A 7086-nucleotide genomic window follows, 5' to 3' on the forward strand; every position below is an offset into this window, starting at 1 on the left:
AAATGATAAGGGATAGAATCATTCCAAGAACCTCAATGGATGGGTTACAAACTCACATTACCAATCTCGGCAACTGGACGTGTCATCGGCGTTAGAAGAACGACCGCATCAGAGCTAGTCATGGGGATAGAAGATCCCGTTGAAGGATGATAGACCAACCATAATCTTCAGCCCAACAAGCCAAGCTTTTGTAGAAGCAAGAACCCTTGTATTAAAGAAATTAACACCTTCTTATACCAAATTTGGATCAACCAAGAGATAAAGCTAGAGTTAGATGATGAGATCCAAGAGAAACAAGATTTGGAACCTTTTTCTAAATTGAGACACTTCACAATCGAACTTGATTAAGGCTTGATTGAATGACTCAGATGCAATCTACCACAAGAATTGCATGAAACTTAGAAATGACAAAGATATGCTCAGATTTCTATAAGGGGGATCGTCTCCACTTAGAGATCAATTTCATTGATCACAAATATGCTTTTCCATAATAATTTATGGGTATTTATATTCTCCCAACAAAAAAAGTTAGTGGCCATGATTTAATTTCGATCCCTTCAAATCTCCACAGAAGACGAAGTCAATTTGAGCATTACAAACTTTATGAAATTAAAATAATAAATAAAGTTTTCTAACCACTCATGAAATGATGCTTGCAACTTCATCCACTACTTCAACCGTGCAAATATTTACTTTTGAATCTCCAAATGGTCTTGACTCAAACAAATCAGCTTGTAACACATGAAATGATGGTTGAACCTAGTCTATCCAATTTTGTAGATGAAGTATGAATGCTTGTTGAATCTTCTTGGCCTTGGGTTGTGTAATAGGTCCAGTTGGAACACCGTGATTCTTATCATCATCTCCCTCTTCAAAAGGATTCGTCCTCGAATCAGAAAAATCATCATCTACATCAAAAGGACTCAACTCAGCAACATTGAAAGTAGAATGTACACGTGATTCTTATCATCATCCCTGTTAAGGATATTTAGTAATAAATTATAGTTTACCATATATATTATATTTGATATTTTATTATAAGGCAAATATTAGATATTTGCCTTATTACCATAGGTATCTTTCCATTTATTGTTATTTCCATTTATTACTATTTCCATATCCTTGTAATTTATTTAATTATAAATAAGATAACTTTCACACCATTTAGGTGTGGTGGATTAATCAAACATTTACATGGTATCAGAGCCCTTTCGGTTTAACAACCCCGATCCCTTATTTTCAATGGCTTTTGAAATCTTCTACTATTCTTCTCCACCACCACTGCTGGCTTTGACGCCGCAGGGGCAGTCGTCATGGCTGCCACATGCAGAGCCGATTGATTACTCTTCGACTCCATCCTTTTGACCTCCAAATCATCATTCGCCATACTCTGTATATACAATCTCATCTTTTCCAAACATAGTCTCTTACATTTTCTTCCCAATTTTCCCTTTATCCTTCATCCTTCACAGAAACTCTAATCTTAGGATCTTCATCAGCATTCCTCTTTGAAATATACAGAATCTCGATAAGCCTATCGACCTTTTGCAGAGATTTACTTTTGGAATCTAGGCGCCGCACTGGCATCTTCGCCAACCAAGTTGCCACCGCCCTTCTCGCCAAAATTGGCTCCTTCGCCCCAATGTGGCGACTCTTCCGGCTGCCCTTCTTGCCAAAATTGGCTCCTTCGCCCAATGTGGCGACTCTTCCGGCTTCAACATTGTGTTTGTCCCTTGCTCTAGGTTTCCCCTTGTACTTCTTGGGGTTAGACATATTCTCACCAGAGCCAAGGCAGCATCGTCGCTAAGCGACAATCCCTCTTCATGGGTTAGACATATTCTCGCCGAAGCCAAGGCAGCATCGCCGCTGAGTGGCGATCCCTCTGCAATTTTCGATGGCCAAGAAAGTGTTTCTCTACGCCTCTTCTGAATCAGGTTGTTGACATCTTCACGAAAAGTGTTTCTCAACCTCTTTGAATTTTTTAGATCCAAGCTTCACGTTCGTTCAAATCCGACGCTCAGCTTGCGGTGGGGTGTTAAGGATATTTAGTAATAAATTATAGTTTACCATATATATTATATTTGATATTTTATTATAAGGCAAATATTAGATATTTGCCTTATTACCATAGGTATCTTTCCATTTATTGTTATTTCCATTTATTACTATTTCCATATCCTTCTAATTTATTTAATTATAAATAAGATAACTTTCACACCATTTAGGTGTGGTGGATTAATGAAACATTTACAATCCCCCTCTTCAGGATTCGTCCTCGAATCAGAAAAATCATCACCTATATCAAAAGGACTCAACTTAGCAACATTGAAAGTAGAATGTATTGACAATTCTACCGAAACATCAATTTTATTGTTCCATGCACTAAAATGAGTCATTTTCCTAAATGTCTTATAGAGCATTTATAGTCAAATAATAAAGAAATTCTTATAGAGCATTTATAGTCAAACAGGTGACCTTCAAATCTTCAATATTACGGTCTCCCAACTAAGCTATCCCCTATAACATTGAAAATGAAAATTCTGAAATTTTATAAAGAAATGATCACTAAATTTAGATTAAATAGTCAAGTAATTTTAAAAAGAAATAATCACTCATTTTAGATTGAATATTTAGGTTATGCAAGTTAGTCAACTTGAATTAGGTGGGGTGAACGTGGATCAAACACGTGACCTTGAGATCTATAGTGACGCTCTCCCAACTAAGCTATCTCCGCTAACATTAAAAATGAAAACTCATTAGTAAGGTATTTAGCTAATTCATTGATATTTTAAAAAGAAATAATCACTAATTTTAAATTGAATAGTCAGGAGTCAAGTTATGTGATGTGAATCAGGTGCGATGAACGTGGATCAAACACGTGACCTTCAGATTTTCAGTCTGATGCTCTCAAAATCGAGTTATCTTCGCTAATATTTGAAAAAAAAAATCATAAGTAAGGGTATTTCTGCTAATTCATTATATTTTAAAAAGAAATAATCAATAATTTTAGATTGAATAAAGTTATGCAACTTAATGAACTTATGCAACCAAGTGCGGTATTTCCGCTAATTCATTATTCATTGAAATTTTAAAAATAAATAATAACTAATTTTTTATTGAATAGTCAGCTTATGCACATGGAAACAGGAGCGGTGAACGTGGAGATTAAACACGTGACCTTCAAATCTTTAGTTTGACACTCTCCCAACTGAGCTATCCCTGCTAACGTTAAAAATAAAAATTCATAAGTAAAGCTATTTCCACTAATTCATTATATTTTAAAAAGAAATAATAATGCTCTCCCCAACTAAGCCATCGAGATAACATAAAGCCATCCCAGATAACATAAAAAATGAATAATCACATGTTTTAGATTTGATAGTCAAGTTGCAACTTATGCAACCAAGTGCGGTATTTCCGCTAATTCATTATTCATTGAAATTTTAAAAATAAATAATAACTAATTTTTTATTGAATAGTCAGCTTATGCACATGGAAACAGGAGCGGTGAACGTGGAGATTAAACACGTGACCTTCAAATCTTTAGTTTGACACTCTCCCAACTGAGCTATCCCTGCTAACGTTAAAAATAAAAATTCATAAGTAAAGCTATTTCCACTAATTCATTATATTTTAAAAAGAAATAATAATGCTCTCCCCAACTAAGCCATCGAGATAACATAAAGTCATCCCAGATAACATAAAAAATGAATAATCACATGTTTTAGATTTGATAGTCAAGTTGCAACTTATGCAACCAAGTGCGGTATTTCCGCTAATTCATTATTCATTGAAATTTTAAAAATAAATAATAACTAATTTTTTATTGAATAGTCAGCTTATGCACATGGAAACAGGAGCGGTGAACGTGGAGATTAAACACGTGACCTTCAAATCTTTAGTTTGACACTCTCCCAACTGAGCTATCCCTGCTAACGTTAAAAATAAAAATTCATAAGTAAAGCTATTTCCACTAATTCATTATATTTTAAAAAGAAATAATAATGCTCTCCCCAACTAAGCCATCGAGATAACATAAAGCCATCCCAGATAACATAAAAAATGAATAATCACATTCACATGTTTTAGATTTGATAGTCAAGTTGCAACCTAGTCAACCTATACTAGTTTGATAGTTGGTATACTGTTTATGTAAGTTTGATAGTTGGTATACTGTTTATGTAAGTTTGATAGTTGGTATACTGTTTATGTAAGTTTGATAGTTGGTATACTGTTTATGTAAGTTTGATAGTTGGTATACTGTTTATGTTTTAGATTTGATAGTCAAGTTGCAACTTACCTATACGAGTTTGATAGTTGGATAAAGAACGTGACGGTATTTCCACTAATTCATTATATTCTAAACATAAATAATCACTAATTTTGGAAAGAATAGTCAAATTATGCAATATGCGGTGAACGTGGATTGAACACGTGACCTTCAGATCTTCAGTCTAACGCTCTGCCAACTAAGCTATCACCGCAATCATTAGAAATGAAAATTCATCAGTAAAGATATTTTCGCTGATTCATTGAGATTTTAAAAGGAAATAATGACTAATTTTTTATTGAATAGTCAGGTTATGGAAATAGAAACAGGTGTGGTTCGTGACCTTCAAATCTTAAATCTGTCTCAAAACTGAGCTATCCCCACTAACATTAAAAATGAACGTGGAGATCGAACACGTAACCTTCAAATCTTAAATCTGACGCTCTCCAAACTGAGCTATCTCCGCTAACATTAAAAATGAAAGTTTTTAAGTAAAGATATTTCCGCTAATTAATTAAAATTTTCGAAAGAAATGATCACTAATTTTAGATTGAATAGTCAAATTGTGCAACGTGAACCATGTGTGGTGAACGTGGATCGAACACGAGACCTTCAGATCTTCAATCTAACGCTCTCTAAACTGAGCTATCCACACTAACATTAGAAATAAAAATTCATCAGTAAAGGTATTTTCGCTAATTCATTGAAATTTTAAATAGAAATAATCACTCATTTTTAATAAGATATTCATGTTATCCAACTTGTATAAACTAATTTTTAATAAGATATTCATGTTATCCAACTTGTATAAGGTGCGGTGAACTAGAACACGTTAGGTATTTTCGATAATTCATTGAGATTTCACAATGGAATAATGACTAATTTTAGATTGAATACTCGGGTTATGCAACTAGAATCAGGTGCGGTGAACGTGGAGATCAAACACGTGACCTTCAAATCTTCAGTCTGACGCTCTCCCAACAGAGCTATCCCCGCTAATATTAAAAATGAAAATTCATAAGTAAAGGTATTTTCGCTAATTCATTATGTTTAAAAAAGAAATAATCACTAATTTTAGATTGAATAATCAAGTTATGTTTTTAGATTGTATAGTCAAGTAATAAACTTGTATTAGGTGCGTTGAACGTGGATAAAACACGTGTGACCTTCAAATCTTCAGTCTAATAATCTCCCAGAGCTACTCTTGCTAACATTAAAAATAAATATTCATCAGTAAAGGTATTGGGTACACTTCTGAAAATTCAACAAAAGGCATTGGGTACGTAGTACGACATTCCACCCATAAAAAGATGGTCAAACAGAAATGCTTAAGCAAATATTGGAAGACATGTTGAGGGTACATGTGATGGATTTTGCAGGAAGTTGGGATAAGTACCTACCCCTTATGAAATTCGCTTATAATAATACTTGCCAAGCCACCATACAAATGGCCACATACAAGGTTCTCTATGGACGAAGATTTCGATCCCCTATCTTTTGGGAAGAAGGGGGGAAAATGACAACTATTGGGCCAGAGCTGGTGCAAATTACCAACGCCGCAGTCCAGAAGATTAAAGCTAGGATACAAACCGCACAAACCCGAGAGAAAAGCTATGCAGACCTAAGGCGCAAGGACATGAAATTGTAGGTAGGGGATCATATATTCCTAAAGGTAGCACCCCATGAGAGGGGTGATCAGGTAGGGTAAAAAGGGGAAGCTAAGCCCTAGGTTTATCCGTCCATTTGAGATATTAGAAAGGATTGGATCTGTGGCCTATAGAATCGGGAGTATACCCTAGATCATTCGCACGTACATAATATCTTTCATGTATCCATACTACGGAAGTATACCCTAGATCGTTCGCACGTACTAGTTCATGAAACTCTCTTCTTGAGAGATGACCTAACATATAAAGAACACCCGATTCAAATAATAGACAAGAAAGTCAAATGATTGAGAAACAAGAAAATCACTCTTGTTAAGGTCCTGTGAAAGAATCATAGAGTAAAAGAAGCCACTTGGGAAACAGAAGGCAAATGTGAACCTTGTACCCTGACCTATTTTAGAATAAGCAGTTTCGATGACCGAAAGTTTTCAAAGGAGAGGAGAATTTGCAACACTCAAGGTCTCTAATAAGAGACAGTGTATAATCCCTACTAGGTTGTATCTAGAAGCAAAGAACAAGTAAAATTGAAAAAACATTGAGAAAATGGTACATTTTCTAATTTTTATAAACTTCCCGAATCATTAAATTTTTTATAGAATAAGAATTACAAGGTGCTTAAAAAAGGAAGCTCTGATCGGAGAAGACTTTTCTGGCAGAAGATTCAGAAAAATCAGGAATGAAATTATAGAAATTCTAGACGTTTCAATGGTAGTGGAAAATCTGTCTCTAAATTATGAATTAGGGTAGACTATTAGGGGCAAGAAGCAAGCTTAATCGAGTACCCAATCGAGAGATACAAGTTTTTTGTTTTGGGGTATCGTGTTCATGGGTTTACCTCGAATTCGAGAACTATAGTCCATTGTTCATTAACAAACTTGTTCCTGCACCTTCTAAATAAGTTTACCCATCAGTTTGGTGAAGGAAAGAGGTCCTGAAAGTGCTAGTAGATTTTCACACGAATGAGTCCACGTTAGGTTACCCTCTAATGTTTTCCTAAGCTAAAACCTCAACTCCTAAAGCCTAACCCATGACATTATGTATAAACCTAGGTTCATCAATAATCCATGTACCAAGTACCTAGAACTATGTGAATAACATGCTAAATAAGTCAGGAGGATCCATACCCATAAGTAACCATTATATGCAATA

At 34.8% G+C, this 7086-nt stretch overlaps 1 non-coding gene across 1 annotated transcript; it reads right to left on the reverse strand.

Annotated features, from left to right (window-relative positions):
• Nucleotides 1-4411: 4411 nt before the first annotated feature.
• TRNAF-GAA (transfer RNA phenylalanine (anticodon GAA)) lies at nucleotides 4412-4484 on the reverse strand. The gene has a single exon. It is a non-coding gene; the product is annotated as a tRNA-Phe (tRNA).
• Nucleotides 4485-7086: the final 2602 nt, after the last annotated feature.

Source organism: Cucurbita pepo, chromosome 10 (genome assembly GCF_057944985.1).
Source record: "Cucurbita pepo subsp. pepo isolate OVF chromosome 10, ASM5794498v1, whole genome shotgun sequence".
Lineage (NCBI taxonomy): Eukaryota > Viridiplantae > Streptophyta > Magnoliopsida > Cucurbitales > Cucurbitaceae > Cucurbita > Cucurbita pepo.